Source organism: Callorhinus ursinus, unplaced genomic scaffold (assembly GCF_003265705.2).
Source record: "Callorhinus ursinus isolate GAN/ISIS: 27379988/994484 unplaced genomic scaffold, GSC_fseal_2.0 scaffold291, whole genome shotgun sequence".
In the NCBI taxonomy this organism is placed as follows: Eukaryota; Metazoa; Chordata; class Mammalia; order Carnivora; family Otariidae; genus Callorhinus; species Callorhinus ursinus.
In genome coordinates, this window is record NW_027397346.1 from 26316 (window position 1) to 42928 (window position 16613).

Sequence of the window (16613 nt, forward strand, 5' to 3'; positions counted from 1 at the left end):
ACGCGCTGCCCCACCGCGGTCCATGCCGCCGTCTGACGTGGCCTCTCCCGTGTGTCCCGCAAGTTCGCCTCTGCCTTGTAAAGCCACTTATGATGCACGGAAGGTCCCCCTGGGCGATCTAGGTGACTGCCTCATCTCAAAATCCTGAAATACATCTACAGAGTCTCTTTTTGTGAACAGGGTCACATTACCAAGTTCCAGGGATTAGAGACCTCGATGTCTAGGTGTGGCTGTTACTCAACCTGCTCGCCAGGTGCCGGATCCATCACCTGCTCTTTGTCTTAATGTCATATTCATGATGACCTAGTGCTTAATCCCCTCAGTACCTGAGAGAAAGGGGAACCAGTTGTAAAAAAAGAAAATTACCTTTCACCCAGAGTGTGCTCTGGGCCGGGAGCCGAGGTGGTGGGGTGTTTGTGAAAGCAGGGGCCATCAATCATGCTGGCCCTGCTGCTCGCCGAGCTGCCTCCTGCAGACCGTGTCACCGCTGCCCTCGGTGTCGCTTAATCGATGGCCTTTCTGGGAGCTCTGAGTGATGCTGTCCCCTGTGAGATGAGACTCCACCGGCAACGGCCTCTGGAGGGAATGTTCCAGAAGGGGCTGGCCCCAGGGTCTCCCTCTGCTGAGTATACGGAGAGCTCACAGGGGAAGCTTTGACCCACCCCGCGGCCCTGGTGTTCCTCAGACTCCACGGATGCAGCAATGGCACAGAATATTCTGTAGACCACGCTTCCTCCGTGTAGACAGGAGGGAAGAGGCCCCTGACAAGACCCCCAACTCCCTCCCTGTCCACTCACAGATGCTCTGCCATCACCTCCCTGGAGCGCACTGGCTGGTTCGATTTCACCTTTGTCCTGTTCAGGTCAGTCAGCGAAGGCCACCCAGGATCCTGGTCCTCCCTCCTCCCCAGGCCAGCCCCCCACAGCTGTGGGGCAGAGAGGATGCCCCCACTCTCCTGAATCCCCTTTCTCCCTCCCACAGCACGTCCACCTTGCACACACCCAGAGTCTTGCTCATTTACCTGGTTGAGTTCTAGAATGCAAGCTCTTGCAGTCGGAGTTTTGTCCGGAGATTTTTATCTCATGAAAAGCTTGCAGCAGCTCTAGGAGAGGGAACAGCACCCCCACGCCCTGTTTGCAAAAGGGGTTCCGAGCCACAGGCGGCCCACGTGGAAGGGCCGCATGGGGTGAGGCCGTCTGCTGGGGTCGGGCTGGGGCTCTGCGCCCCGCTGAGTTCTCCATGTCCTTGCTGACTGGGAACAGGACGAGTGAGAGGACACATGAGTCATGCCTGGAGCACCGCTGGCCCCTTGCTTTCGGGACACGCCACGGGACAGGCCAGAGGGGGCCTGCTCTGAGGGCGCGAGGAAGTCACCGGACACCAGGGTTCCCTGTGCTCAGGTTGTCCCCGAACGCACCACTGTCTCAGCTCCAGGAGCCCGGAGGTCCGTGCGGGGACAGGGCTCCGCACCCCGGCCTGGAGCGTGATTGGGCTGCAGCCCCGTCACGGGGGCTGTGAAACCCAAGCCGCAGTGACCCGCACCGTCGCGGACTCGGTTCCCAGCTGCTGAGGCCACGCTGCCGCCGGCCTGCCCCGAGGTCTGAGCTGGTGACAGGGCCGCGGGGCCCGGAGGTGTGGCCGCCGCCCCTGCTGCGTCCTGCATCCCGGTGGCTCTGTGCCCACTCGGCGGGTCTTGTCCCCACCCCCCAGGAGAAGATGCCAGGGGATGGCTTGCTGCCTTCCCCGGCGGACTTCCAGCACTCCCGACTCTGAAGGGACAGTCAGACGCCTTTCCTTGTTCCTTCTTCCTTTTTTCTCTTCTTTCTCTCTCCTGTTTGAGTTAGTTTGGGTTTTATTTGCCCTGAAGGGAAGCTCTGCTAGAAGGATGCTCACTGAGCACTGTTCCCCGACAGCAGGATGCGGGCGACAGTCGGGATGAGGCCTGGGGCCGCCACTCAGCGGACCGCACGTAAACTGTGAAGGGACGTGAACTCGTAGGAAAACTGTAAAAGAGCAGGGAGAGCGGTGAAGTGAGAAGTCCGTCTAACACTTAAGCACCTTCGTCAATGCCCAGCCCGTATGGGCTCCTGGCCGCACACCTGGCAGCCCGCTCCGGGCTGTGAGACAGTGTTTCCGCCTCCAGGGCGCTCACGAGCCACCTGGGGGTCCGGCTGAAGTGTGGGGCCCCTCAGTAGGACCGGATGGGACCCGACATTCTGCATTTTCAGGACACTTCTAGGCTAGGAAGATGCTGCTGGGCTGTGGACCACACTTTGAGAAGCAAGGCCTTGGGTTTTGACTTTGAACCTTCATGACCATCCTTGAACTGAGAGAAACTGGTTCAGAGAAGGTAGGTAACCTCCTCAGGTAAGTGATCTCCTTGGACAAGTGGTCTCTAAGGTAAATGACCTCTCAGGTAGGTGGCCTCCTCAGGTAAGTGATCTCTTAGGTAGGTGACCTCCTTGCATAAGTGACCTCCTCAGGTAAGTGACCTCTCAGGTAAAGGATGTCCTCAGGTAAGTGACCACTTAGGTAAGTGACCTCCTCAGTTAAGTGACCTTTCAGGTAAAGTGACTTCCTTGGTTAAGTAACCTCTCAGCTAAGTGACCACTCAGGTAAATGACCTCTCCAGGTAAATGACCTCTCAAGGTAAGTGGCCTCCTTAGGTAAGTGACAGTGTCAAGTAAGTGATGTCCTTGGGTTAGTGTCTTCCCTGGGGTCACGTGGCAGGTATATGCTGGAATCAGGATTTGATCTCCTCAATCCCAAAGCTCCCGTCTTAACCTACACACGCCTATAACTGCAAGTACATGGGTGATTTTCCTATAATTTTTCCTTAAAGTCTGTTTTGCACGATGGTTTTACTAATTAAAAGTTATAAGATGACTTCTCCTGAAAGTCACTAGACTATGAAAATTGCTCCCGTGTTAAAGCGCTCTTATCAGACTGGGAGAAGTGAGTGAACGTCCAAGTCGCCTTGGAAGGAGGGCACACACACAATCCGCAGCCCCAAGCTCTCCGTGTCAGTGCTCAGCAGAAACCATAGGCATTTTACAAGGACCTAAATGTGCAGTTGCTTTTACCGTAACGTTTCAGCGCAGACTCTTTACTGTGAGAGCGCTCAGACTCAAAGAGGTTGCTGTTACCTTGACGAATATTTTCAATCGGGTGATGCCCCGAGAGGGAGAATTCTCATCTGGACACTAACCCGGGCAAAGCTACAGTCTCTCGTCCAGGTGCCCTGCTTGTTTGCCCCCGAGCGCTCCACTGTGGCCATGCCCGGCCAGATCCCATTTGGGGTCCGCCTCTCACGGGCCTGCTTTAGGTAACGGGGGCGGGTACGTCAGGCCCTGTCCTCTTGTCTTAGGAGAAAAGTGGGTGAGAAGAGATGACCCAAGAAACAACAACAATGAAAACGAAACCCCAGTACAGAGTCCAAAAGGGTGTGAGGACAGAACAAAATGTATGTTATTAATCTACATTCCATCTATGCACTAAGTTTTTTTGTTTTGTTTTGTTTTGGGGGTTTTTTTTGTTTTGTTTTGTTTTGTTTTTTGGTGGTAATGTGTATAAGGTGACACTACAGGACTATACCCAAGAAAAAGTATCAAATAACACATATTTTAAGTCACAGCCCCCTGTCTTATAACTCCCGGGCCTGGCAGTGGGGTAGTCGGGGTTGAGCGTCCCTACCCTCTCTTGTGCTCAGCCTCAATCTGATCTTTTTTGAGGATCCCAATATCATCTGCACAGAACCCACTGGACACTCAGAAAACTCAGGGCTGCTCAGATCTCCTCGGGGGCTGAGTCCACAGATATGTGTCAGGAAGGAGTTGTGACTCCTCACTGGGTGTATGGAAGGGTCTGGAATCAGAGTTTGACTTAAGGGTTTGTCAGGAACCATTTGTACTGGCCAATGACTGGGCTGGTCCAATCAACGGAGCTCCGATCCCTTACTTCCTCCCCCTCAGATGGTCTCACCAGAAGTCCTTTCATAAACCTCTGACCCTCCACCCCATTCGGTGGTGGTGGTGGGTTGGGGGTGGTGGGAAACAACCATAAAACCTGGAAGTACCTTCATGCTCTCATGCTCGTGGCTGGGATGGAGTAGCCCTATGGAGCGGAGCAGTCACCCGTGTGCTCTTCCCCTGGAGTCCCTAAAAAGCCACCAGGCAGTCATCACAGAGTGGGGACCTTTGTCTGCCTCCTTCACTGCTGGGGGCCCAGAGCCTAGGGCTCCCACAGAGCAGAGCAGGTGTCTGCTGGCCTCTGCCAGTCCACGGAAGAGCCTGCCTGTCCCAACCACACTGGACAGTGGGCAGGAGGCGGCTCTGGCAGGGACGCAAGGACGCAGTCCTGGACCGTTTCATCTGCTTAGAACAAGGAGATCCAAATGCTCTCTGACCGCTTGGGAACTGTTTGGTAGGGTCCACCACAGCTAAACAGAGGTGCGTCAGGTTGGGGCGGGGCCAGTTTAGGAGGCGGGGCCAGGCCAGGGCGAGACTAGCAGTGTGGTCCCCGGCAGGGGCGGGGCCAGGCTGCAGGTGGGTGAAGGTCTGAGCCCACACACAGGCTCTGCTCGCCCAGTGCCTTCTCCAGGTGCCTCCCATTCCCACCACTGACATTTCAGCCGACCGTTCCCACGGCCTCTGCTAATGTTTTTCATTAGTTTCAACGATTGTTGTGCCAACATGTTTCCTTAAAAAACACCATGGAAAAAGGCACAACTTTGGAGGAATTTGCTCCAGCCTTGTCTGCTTGCAGTATGATTGTGGGAAATTCCTGGAATAATTCAGCTCGTGGTTTCTTTAACATAGAGAAGAGTCAGCGTTCTGAGTTGATCAAGTTGAGGTTCAACCCTCTCTCGGACAGAAAAGGGTACAGCCCATGGTAGAAAAATCTGTCACAGAAAGACTGAGGGCTTTTAGTTCAGCACCCTTCAAACATTTGGAAAATGGTACACAATAAAGAAGTGCACTTTACAACGGATTCCAGTATGCACACGTGCACACACACAGGGAATAAAATGTGCACAATATCATAGGTAGCCTTAGCCCATGCGATGCACTATGACGTTATCCCAATTGATTTTACGCAATCTGATTATTTAAGTGGTGGTTCCAGCTCATCATATTTGTTTTTGGATCCACTTCTAGGTCACACAGAGCAAGTAAGCCTGGATTGCTAGTCCATGTGACTGTCTTTGCATCTTTGTGGAAGTTCCCGGACTTCTGTTGCTTCTCTGTTTCCTTCCTTGTCATTCTCTAAATGCCTGAAATTACACTCTTGCTGCAGGTAAGATGACATCATTGTCATTATAATCAAAACAAATCTCTCTCTTTATAAAAATACAAGTATCTGGAGGAGCTAAGTGAATTGCATGAGTGACAACAAAGTTTATAAAATAAAACTTACCAACAAAAGAGATTTTTCACGACTCACAGATGTTAATGTGTCATAGGATAGAGGAAAGCAGACTTGTTTCCATAACCTTCATTATATATGCAGCTCATGCCCTAAACACTGTTAGCCTGGTTGTTCCTGTGGGAAGCAGATCATCAGAAGAAACCAAATTCCAAGGAGAGATTTGTTCTTCCATGGACGACTGTGACAGATCTCCTAAGTGGTCCTACCCGCTCGCTCTGCCCGGCTGCACGGTGTTTTCCAGCTGGCCGGAGGCGCTCTGAAAGCCCAGGTCACCCCACAGTCTTGCCCTTCTCCGTAAGTGGCAGCTCTCGCAGCCCTGAGGCCAACACCTGGGCACCGTCCTCCCTCCTTCCTTCCACACTCCGCTTCTCAGCCAGCAGCGCATCCTGCCGGCTCCACGGCCTCCCTCTCACCTCCGGCGCCGTGACCGGCTGGCTCAGGCCACCGTCCCCTCGTCCTGGCCTCCCGGGTCCCCCGCTCCAGCCCTGGCCCCACACCCCGCCTGCACCAGCCGGACAGTCCTGTTCAAATGCGAACCAGGTCTTGTCCCGGTGGCTCTCGCTTCCCTTGGAGGAAAAGCCGAAGCCTTCACAGGGGTCCACGGGCCTGAGAGGATCTGTCACCCCCTCCCCGCCATCACCTGTCACCTCTCTGGCCTATGTCCCCCCACGGTCTCCTTCGCCCACTTGGCTCTGGCCACACTGGCCTCCTGGCCGCTCCGCAAACTCATGCTACTCCCCCCTCTCCGGACTTCGTCCTTGCTGTTCCCTCTGCCGGCAACACACTGTGCCCCACCCCATCCCTCCTTCCAGCTTCCCCCCAGGGGCCGAGGCTTCCCTGGCCGCCTGGTCACCCTGGAACCCCATTCCTGGCCGCCCCCCCCAACGGTTCTGCTTCTCGGTCTGCATGCACCCGTCTGCACTGGATGTGGTGCATATCGTCCCTCTGCTCTGTCACTGTCTGTTGTCCCGGCAGAGCGTCAGCCCCATGAGGACGAGGGTCCCTTGCCGTGCTCACGGCTGTGTCCGCAGTGCCCAGAGTTGGCACCCGGTGCATACTCGCTGCCTGTTTGAGGGCACGCACGCACGCATGCATGAGAGCATGCCTTCTCTGCAGGGCTGTCTGCTCCCGGGGAGAAAGCACTTGCTGGGTGAAAAGACCCCCCTCTTTCTGTGAGAACACAGACGGACGTTCAGCACATAACGCCGAGCGGTACTTCTGTGGTATTAAAATGTCACGATGGCCAATCCAGAAAAACATGTCTAAAATGGCTCCATAGGGGACGATAATGAAACGAAGTTTGAGAAGCGAATTAGAGGAGGCCCAGACGGACGGCGGCCTCTCCTCCCCCGCGCTGCCCGGGTGTGGCCCGGAGAGCAGAAGACCACTCAGGATGTGCCACGCCGGGGACGCTAATCACAGGCATTTTCCACGTGGGGAAACCGTGGGACAAGTGGCTCGGAGCTTTGGGGAAACGTTTCTCCTGCCAAGGGACAGACTTACAAAGGATGATACTTACATTTTCCTGAAGCCTCTAATTTCCTCATTTATCATTTGTCAGCGCCCGAGGCCCTTCCACGGCACGTGGAATGTTTGCACACATCTAATGATCCCTTTTGCCAAACAAACGTCACAGTCTCCACAAGGAAATCCGTTAACGCTGCCAGGGCCGCTAATTTCATCCATTAATGTTACACTGTGCGTCGCACACGGGATCTGGGGCAGCTCCAGTCACCCTGGGCCCCTGGCCTCCTGGGGCCAGTTTCCCAGGAGCTCTTCTCAGAGAGGGAACCATGGAAACCGCCCCTCGCAGGGGTGCAGAGAAAATTAACAGAGCGATTGGACGCCCCTTCCAGTCTCTGTGCTGGGGTGAATGGCAACCTGGGCTGGGGATCCAGGCCAGGTTTCTAGAACTCTGCCCATGCCGAGGTCAGCGGCCTGCCCCTGCTCCCTGGACTCACCCAGTGGGGAACGTCAAGGAGGGCCTTGCACCAGCCCCAGGAAAAGGCAGAGCAGGCTGGTGCCTCTGCCCCTGGGAGAGTCTGGGCGCCAGGAGGCCCCCTGAGGAGCGCTTTCCTCCCTCTCTCCCTCAGCTCGCCCAAGCTGCTGACCAAACCCCAGAACCCCCAGGTTCCAGCCGAACCTTCAGGGAGCACGCAGGTCCTGCTGCGTCCCAGGGTTCTTGTGACAAAGAGACAGGGGAACAGCACAGCACCCTCTGGATCCTTCCTTATGAATTAGCTTAGGCAGCAGCATGCTGTCAAGCTGCCTAACTTCACAAACAGAATCTCAGAAAATGGGAAAAAATGTTTTATAAGTTGTTAGATACTCATGAGTCCCAGAACCTTTGAGGGAGATTGAAAACATCTCCAGGATGGGTGTCCACACGACACAAAGGAGTTGGGGGGACGTTACTTTTACAATAGAACCTGTATCCACAGAGAAGCTGGAGGTTTACTCTTCACTGAGTGCAACTGAGACGTGTTATTGTGCACAAACCAGAAGCAGGGCACCCCAGCCACAATGGGGCTCCTGACCTCCTGGCCTCACTGAGGTCCTGCTCAGGGCATGGGCCGGGCGAGGGGCCGGTGACCTTGGAGACCGTTCACAGTGTGCAGAGGACAGAGACAGGCGGTACACGGGGAAAATGCCTATGCCTTAAAAACCAATTTAAGAATGCTGAATTCAGGCAGCTTTCTGCTTTTCCCAGCGTGGGGTGAAGCCTGCCTCTGTCGCTGTCCCAGCCCCTGCTCTGATAGTAGTCACATTCCCTGAGCCCTTCCAGACCCTGCTTCAGGCATTTGTCTGAGTGCTTTAAGCAAATTGGCCTTCAGCAGATTAATGCCCATGGGTGGGCTTCCTCGGATGGTGGCTCGGCCACTCAGCACACTGGCTTTGGCTGATGACGCAGGGTGGCCGAGGGAAGGCAGGTGCACGTCTGGGCAGCAGGGGTGACCTGCTCTGTCCATTGTCTGCAGAGTTTCCATAATCGCCCTCATGCCCATGTCTGCAGACCATGGAGCTCCAGCAAGACATGAGGATTTGTTCTGGGTTCTTCAAGCTCTGACGGGCTTGCCCTTCCTTCCCTGATTAGAACCTCTCCCCAAGTACCTATGTCAGTGTCCATGTGGCTCCACGCTCTGGCCCTCCCCTGCCCGTGGGTTTTCCTACCTGGTCTCCTTTGGTTCTGACAAGCACACGGAGCTTTTGTCCCCACTTTATAGGCGAAGGGACACAAGTTAAGGAACTTGCCAAAGTCATGGGGATGGCTGGTTCTAACACACTTCAGCACACACAGATTTGAGGATGTACATCAAGGGAATTTCAAATCTCGAGCCAAAGTGAAGAGCACATCGCTGCCTGTTGGGAACGTCCCCTCCGCTCCCCAGAAGGTGTTGGACACAGTCAGTAAAGACACCTCCACCCCCTCGCGCATGGGGAAAGAGAGCACTATTTAATAAAAAGGACAATCTCATCTTCCCCACTGTCCTGAGAAGTCGATGTGACTGTCCCATGGACTGCGTTCCATCCCATCCACTCTAGACTCTCTGCTTCTGCAAAGCCCGGACTTCCCGCCGGCGAGCTGGTATCACACGGGAATTCGGGGTTGCTGGGAGCACACCAACCACGCCAGATGCAGTGGGTGCTGGGGGTGACCTCTGACCCAAGGCAGGCGGTGGCCGGTTGTGGAAACGGAAGGCCAGTGCACATCTGGGTCTGAGGCTATGGGACAATGAGACCTTTTGTGTGAACGCTCCTGGAGGACGGGGGCGGAGTGGGGGGAAACTTAAACTGCAGGGACTTAAACTGCAGGGTCAGCCACCCAGGCGTTAGTGAGCAAATTCAGAAAGTGACCTTTGGAGGTCAGGCCACCGCACAACAACACGGGCGCTGGATTACTAGCTACCTAATGTGGCCAACAATCAGAGCTGTGAGGCAGGGAGCTGGGGGCCAGCCAGGTACCCGGGGGGCTTGGTGCTGAGGCCCCCGCGGCAGGCAGAAGGGTGACCTGGGCTGCGGAGGCCTCCGTGTTTCCCGATCCTTGCTCGGTTTGCTCGCACTTTCCTGAGAGGAAGTCTGTGCCTTTGACCCCTGACCCTGGTTACCTTGCTGCTCCCACGTGCCTCATATCACCTTTCCCAAGTGGACGTGGATGCAAGGGTCCGGCTGTCCACGGAGCCCCGGAATGGAAGACAGGCCCTGTCAGGCAGTTTCCTGAGCTTTGGTCCCTCGAGTGTCACCTTTGGAATCATCACCAAACCGTGTAACTCCTGGGCCATTATCTTATTTAATATTCCCTTTACACCAAACCAGCTCCCACTTTTCTTAAATAAATTCGTGCATTACCTTCTGCTTCTACCTCATCCCCCATCCCAATGGCATCATGGGCTTGAGGGCAAGGTAGAATTTCCCCCCTAACTCACATTAAAGTGAAAAAACAACTATTAAAATAAAAAATGTGCTCCCATACTTGGGGATGTGTAAGTTCACCAGCTGGTGCAGAGACACGCGTTCCAGTGGCTTAAAGGAGGCAGAAGTTGGGTCCCCTCTGTGCAGCAGTCTCAGCGTGGGAGGCCTGGAGCTGGTGGTGCAGCACCATGGGGGCGCTTGCCCTTCTTCTCTTGCTGCTCTGTCACCTTAGGATGTTGTTCCTGGTCACCTGGTCCAAGGGGTGCAGGTCACATTAGGCAGGAGGGAAGGGAGAAAGGGGGTAGGGGTGCACCCATCCATTTGAGGGCAGCATTCTAGCTGCATCTGATTGGGTGGAGAATTCAGGTTTGGTTTAGAATGCCACGTGCCCAGCTGAGAACTGAGATTTCTAATATTGCACAAAGTGATGATGGGTATCGAGGGACCACCAGCAACCTCTGCCTCTTCTGTGGACTCCCCCAAATCATGACCATACCATCCTGCTTTTTGTGAAAATTAGTCTTTTAGGAGAACATCCTTTCTGACATCACCATGGTGTATAGGGATGAGCAATTCCATAAATCATGGTTAAGAGGACCTCACTCATTTCAGGGAGCAAATGTTGCCTGCATATTCCCCCCACACTGATGAAATCCGCCACATTTCCTGATGTTGCTCTCCCAGGCACTGTGTTCATTTCGCTGATGTTACTTGACATAGAGACAAATGGGCTCGCTCGGAATTTCACGTTATTTTGTAGTGAGACAAAGACTCATAGGGTTGAACGAGTGGTCAACACAATGTGGTCTGACCTCTATTTTAGGGATTGGTCAACTGGAGTCAAAAGCTGGGAAGGGACTTGTTCAAGGTTGCACAGCTTAAGTCACAAACCAAAAACCACCTGGGTCCCTGGGCTCTTTCCAGCAACCTCACCACATCCTTGCCGGTCCTGAGTTCGCCTGCATTTGAGTCCCCTTTTGAAGTAAGGAGATACATGGACACTGGGTGAAACACTGACTCTGTCCATTCCCTGTCCACCTCTTCCCAGAGACATCCACAATATTCCTTTAGCTAGTCTACAAGTTATTTCCAAATCTTGGATGAGTAAGCCGTTCCTGGAACTTTCAAGCTGTGTTGTTATCTCTAAGTGTCTGCCACCCTAGATGAGGGGTGAGGTCTCCTATTTCACCTGCACCATCCCTCCCACCACCCTCCATGGGTCAATCCTGATTTTAATTACGTCATAATCTTCATTTGTGTCACGTGACCAGGGAGATGTTAGGCACTGCAGAGCCAGTTGTTGTAACATGATTACATTTTCTTTCATATGCATCTTTTGTTTTCCCAAGAGTTAGTAATTTCCTTTATTTTTTGCTTGCAAAATCGCTTACATATACTTAGTTCTTTCCAAATCCTCCATCGTTTCATCCACTCCAGTGTTTTTCAAGTTGTTTTGCCCACAACCCGTGGTAAGAAATATATTTTACAACAAGGCCTGGCAACACAACACACATAAGCTATGAAACTAAAATTTCACAATATAATATTCACCTTCACTATAAATGATATCCTTTGGTATTTTCTACTCAATTTTGTTATTTCACATCTTAAAATGTTGGTTGGATCAGCATCAAATCATGAAGCTGATCTCAGGCCCCACTAAGGAGGTACGACCTGTACTTTGAGAGGTTCTGACTAGCCTCACATGGCCCTGCTTTCCCTGGGTCCTCCTGAAGCCTCGGTTCCCGCCACACTCAGGCGTGGTGACTCATGTGACTGACCAAAGTTCCTGGAGACTTTCCTACACTCCTCTCTGGGATGATCCCCTGTTTGATGAACCCATGTCTTCTTTCTTCCCTAATTTTCAGCTTCCCATGGGTTGTTTCCAAATTACTTTTTTTACTGAGGAAAACAAAAATTTTTATCAATTCTTCAGGCTATTTTATTTTTTCACCATTTCTCCAGTAACAAAAAATAGAAGTGGGAAGGAGAAGATTACCATAGGAAAAAGCCAGGGAGCATATAGAATTGCTTTATGCACGGTTTTGGTTGTGCATGAATCCAGTGATTCCCAGATGAAGAGCCCGACCTCCAGCTGTGTATCATTCTCGGCAATATCCAGACGATGGGATGAAATGTTGCCTGTGGCTCTGAATCAGGGCTTTCACTCTTGGCTCTATTGACATGCTGGGCAGGATCAGCCTTTGCTATGGGGGCATCCTGTGCATCACAGGATGTGTGGCAGCATCCCTGACCTCTACCCACTAGAGGCCAGTTGCATTCCTCCACCGTTGTGACAACCAAAATGTCCCCAGATATTGCCAGATATGTCCTGGGTGCAAAACCACCCCCGGCAGGAACCTCTGCTCCCAGGCTCGGCTGGAGCCCGTACCTGCAATTCTACGCAGCCTTGTGGCTGATTGATGATGTGTCAAGTGGAGCTTGATCTGGCCGAGCGCATCTGCAAGCAGCCCCGCCAGGTGTAATTTGCTGACGTTTGTAATTTGCCATCTTAGTGAAGTGGGGGACAAAACATGGACTCATGCAAAGCAGTGGGCTCAGGGTCCATCCCAGGTCGCATCTCCACAGACTCAATGCTCCTGCTGGGGGGGATCTTTGCCTCCTCTGACTCCCTACAAACTAACATCGTGCATGCCCCAGAACTGACTCTGCCTCTTCCTGATGGCTTCAGGGGCAAATCACGGTAAAAATAATCTGGGGCTTCTGCGACTATTATCAAAATGGGCCATTTGGGGACCTGTCATCACATCTGTTTCAGCATCGGTGTCTGTGATGACGTCCCTGTGGGGAACAGGGACCGAAGCTGCAGTCGATGCGGGGACCACAGACAATCCCGTGGCCAGGATGTGTCACTCACTAAGATGAAAACCACATCACAACTGTGGGTCTAACGTTACCTAGGAATTCCTTCCAGAGGTGGCAGGAGGGTTGTACAACCACACGGTGACTGTCCCGTGCTTCAGAGTAGGTCCCTCCCTGCCAGCCGCGAGCGGAGGGACCAGACAGCATCCCCGGGCAGTCAGCGCTTCGGGCCAGAGCCACCATGGTCGCGCCTTCGACACCAGCCACGCGGACCCGTTCCCTGAGGCTCGTGGCTGCAATGTCCACATCTCCACCAGCAGGGCGGTCGGTGGGCGGGGACAGGAGCAGAAGTGACAGGAGAATGTCACAGGGCGGGTTAGGGAGGATCCAGGGATGTTTGTTCGATTTGTCCTCCAGAGAACTGCCTCCCAGGCCACCCACACCACCCTTCCCACCGCACTGGTCGGCCCTGCGAACGGTTCCCCGGGGCCGCTGACCTGGGCGGCCGTCCATCTTTGGGACCCTCTCGTCCCCGCCCTGCTCCCCCTGGTGGCTGAGCCCCGACTCCTCCCCACGGCCGGAGCCCACCTGCGAACCCGGGGCCAAGCGCATGCGCACGGAGGCACTCGGAGCCGAGGCGGGGTCTCGGGGTGGCCTGCGTGGTGGTCATGGGTTTGTCATTGTCTCTCTGCAGTTCCGTTCTCAGAGCAGAATTCGATGGCCCTTTTAGAATGTGGGTCACCTCAGTGTCATGTGTCCTAGACGGAGGCATGGGGGGCGGCGGCTGCTGAGCACGTCATGTAATTCTGTGCCTTTGTCCCTGCAATAATTCTGGGTGTCACATGTCCGCTGTCCGCCTGAGCCGGGGACGGAGCATTCCCAGGGTCTGCGTCAGCTGGGGCCTCGGCAGCAGCCGTCGCCCCCCTGGGCCCTCACTCACGCGGACACCTGCTGCTTCCAGCCATCACGTCCCCACCGCTGCTCAGTGCGTGGTATGCAGTGATGAGTCTCAGGACCCCGCAGGTGAGCGGGGGGCTGGCCGGGGGACCCCGGGCCTGACGTCCTTTCCCTCTCGGCCTCAAGGTTTGAGGTTGGGACTCAGCTGTCCTCTCTGCGGTCGATGGATTAGAGCTCACAAGCAGGCCCGCGGGTCTGCAGTGAGCCTTCCCATCCCTCTCTGTCCGGTTGTGCGGAGAGAATTCGGCCCCGGAGGTCGCAGCATGAGGTCAACCGCTCTGTCCGGTTGTGGCCCCGGGCCGAGCTGCTTCCTGCAGAGCTGCCTCAGGAGTAACAGAGTGAGGTTCACCCACCGCCCCTGGGACCCCCGAGCCTGTTTCTCAGGGTTCTGAACCTGGAGCAGGGGAGGCGTGAGATTCGCTGCCCTTCCCATGTCCCAGCACAGACTTTAAGGTCACACGTGGTTACACCAAGTTCTTCTCATGAGCCTTATTTGTGTGATCAGTAGTGATGTTTATCATTTGTGGTCTTCCCACCGTGGGATGGTGGGATCTGGGAAGAGGTGTTTTGTGGAAACCGTCCTTGCTGGGGGGACAGAGACCGGGGTGGCCAGGAGCCCATCACGGGCCTGGGAAGAGCCGGCCCAGCTCCTGGCTGACTCCTGACTCCCTCCGGGGTGGGTGGGGGGGAAATCTGTGGGGGGACATCACGCAGAGGAGGTCTGCTCCGGGCCAGGCAGGAGCACCCACGAATAATGCTGCGCCCCAGCGGAAGACCAGCTCCTGTTTGTTCTCTGAGAGGCCCCTGCAGGCAGGACACGAGTAAATAATGGCCCGCAGGCTGAGGGATAGAAGACCTCAAGGGAGAAAGAAAACCCTTGGAAATCTTGTCTGTGAAGCACAGTCCTGGTTGCAGAAGTGCACTCCCCGCCCTGAGCTGATGGGGCACCCCTGGGCTTTGTGGGAGCCTGCCAGGCCCAGGGTCTGGGGATGCGTGTGCAGAGCGGGGGTCCAGAGAGCAGCAGGGACGTCCGTGGCCTGACGGCTGCAGCCACTGCCTGTGCATAGGGACCGGCGAGGCTCAGGGACCCCCAGGTAGTGGGTGGCAGGGCCAAGGCCGAGGTCCCAGCTCCTGCCTCAGCGCTCTCTCTCTCTCCCAGCCCCTCCCGGCCCCTCCCAGGCCCGGCCGTGCTCAGCGCTTAGAGACCTCAGGCCATTTTGTCCCGACCATCACAGACAGGACACTGGGATTCTACCCATTCTGCAGATGGGGAAGGGACCTGTGACTTGCTGGAGGTCCCCCAGCTGTTAGGTGGCAGGCCTGGGACTCCAGTGCCCCAACCTCTGCTCTCGGCTCCTCAGACAGGATAGTCCGCCCCGTGACCATTCGGTTTCCTCACAGTAAAAGAAAAGAAAGTGTAAGTTGTCAGGGGGATGACACTCCAATGAGACATTCGAGGGAATGTGTACACCCCGGGTATTAACGGGAGTGCTCATAGCTTATACCAGCTTCTGCCCCACAGTGTGCCCGGCCCTGCTCTGACCACTCTTCTGGTCCTTGCTCGTTTTAACTTTAAACAAACGTATGTGATAAGATTTGATGTGACATCATTACCCCTGTGCTACACATGTGGAAATTTCTGGAGGGAGAAAAGAAATGGTCCCCTAACACCCAGGGTCCAGGAATCTGTTTCCTTGGAAATATGCCCGGATGGGGCTTGACATCTGTGGGAGGCTATGTTGTTGATCATCACTGCTCCTTATTCTACACCCTTTCTTCCCCGATCCATGCCCCTTATCATGTCACTTTGGGGTTGTCCCTCTAGATGGGCAGTCTCTGGCTCATTGACACTGAGTTTGATTATGTGATTTTGTTTGGCTGGTGTCCTGCGGGCAGAGGGTTGAAATGTGCTGCACAGCTAGTCTTGACCTCTTGTCTCTTACTTTCTGTTATGATAGGAACGTGTTCTGGTCATCGCTGGTCCTGGGAAGATGGGGGCCACGTGGTGCAGCAACCTTGGACTCACCCTACAGCTTGAAACCATGAAAAGCCAGGCCCAGCCTAGACGTGATGGACCCCAGCAGCCCTGGAAACAAGAGAATAAGTAATAGATGCTCGTCGTGCTTCGCAGCTGAGTTTTGGGTGGTTTGTTACACGGCTTGGTTATGTCAGCCGCTGACTGCTACAAGGCTCGTGAGGGGACACACTCCAGTGCTCAGCAGGATCTGGGTCTCCTTGCCCTCAGCATCTTCCCACTAATGCACCACACTTCCCACTGCCCCCTGGAGCAACTTCATGTTAGACACTGTCCCTGAGCACCATATCATCTAACACATGTTCCCAAGGGGCAGGTGCCAGGGTCGTCTTGTCTGTGTCAAGTGGAGTGGTAACATTGTGCCCAGGTTTTGTTTATTAGTGTTTTCACTTTCTTTTCATCAGACATTCAAGGACCCATCAAGTCTCACTGACGCAGAGAACATCTGCTTGGACATCAGTATGTCAGCTCACTTTCTACTTCTCCCACTTGTTTTCACGAAGCATTTGTCAGACCTAGAGTCGGCCTCTTCCTGGGGACAGGGAAACAGCAGGGGTGGTGTGTCTCTTCTTGGGATCATACATCACTCTGTTTCCTGCTTGTTCATCCTGACATCTTTGCTGGAGAGAATCCCCCTGGGTCCCCTCCTGATGACTGTTCTTATGTGGAGTTTATGACTGAATGACCACCAGCATCATTATTATGACTGGGACTTTGGGAGCGGATGCAGGGAGCGCAGCTCTGTGTTTCCCTAGTCAAGAGAGAAGAGAGAAGTCAAGAGAGAGGCGTTGAGAACTGCTCCTCACCATGTGCTTGCCTGAGAGATGCTGTCAGGCTGGGCTGCTCTTTATGTGCCATCTCCTGGCTTAGGCTGCCCGCTCTGGAGGACATCGCTACCATTATTTCCATTGCACGGAAGAGGTGAAGCTCAGAGAGGTTCTGTAGCTAGCCTGAGGGCACA

The 16613-nt window shown here is 54.4% G+C and overlaps 1 long non-coding RNA gene across 1 annotated transcript; it reads left to right on the top strand.

Moving 5' to 3' along the window:
• The first annotated feature begins 13440 nt into the window (after positions 1-13440).
• LOC141372007 (uncharacterized) lies at positions 13441-16456 on the top strand. Its single transcript, XR_012377362.1, has 3 exons — positions 13441-13683; positions 15576-15721; positions 16057-16456. It is a non-coding gene; the product is annotated as an uncharacterized lncRNA (long non-coding RNA).
• The last annotated feature ends 157 nt before the right edge of the window (positions 16457-16613 follow it).